Raw genomic sequence first — 298 nt, 5'->3', positions numbered from 1 at the left:
GTTGGGGTGGGGCATCTTATAACAATGAACCAGATATTTTAAGCATGCGTTTCGATGACCATGCGCTGTTTTGTCACCTCTAGATAGCCCAGTACCACAGTACAATTCAATGAAAGGCAATTTATGGGGTGGAAACGCATTGGATATCTGGGTGACAGCTCGATATCATGGCCGGTGCTCTCAACTCGTCGTAATCTGTGTCATACATCACAAAAGGACCCCCCCCAAAAAAAAAAGAATTCTTTTGTATCTAACTAAAGCACTGCACCGAATAATCTATTCTTTATCCTGGACCTCG

This window comes from Penaeus monodon, chromosome 25 (assembly GCF_015228065.2).
Source record: "Penaeus monodon isolate SGIC_2016 chromosome 25, NSTDA_Pmon_1, whole genome shotgun sequence".
Taxonomy (NCBI): domain Eukaryota; kingdom Metazoa; phylum Arthropoda; class Malacostraca; order Decapoda; family Penaeidae; genus Penaeus; species Penaeus monodon.
The sequence above is the reverse complement of the archived record's forward strand: the minus strand, read 5'-3'. Positions refer to the sequence as shown.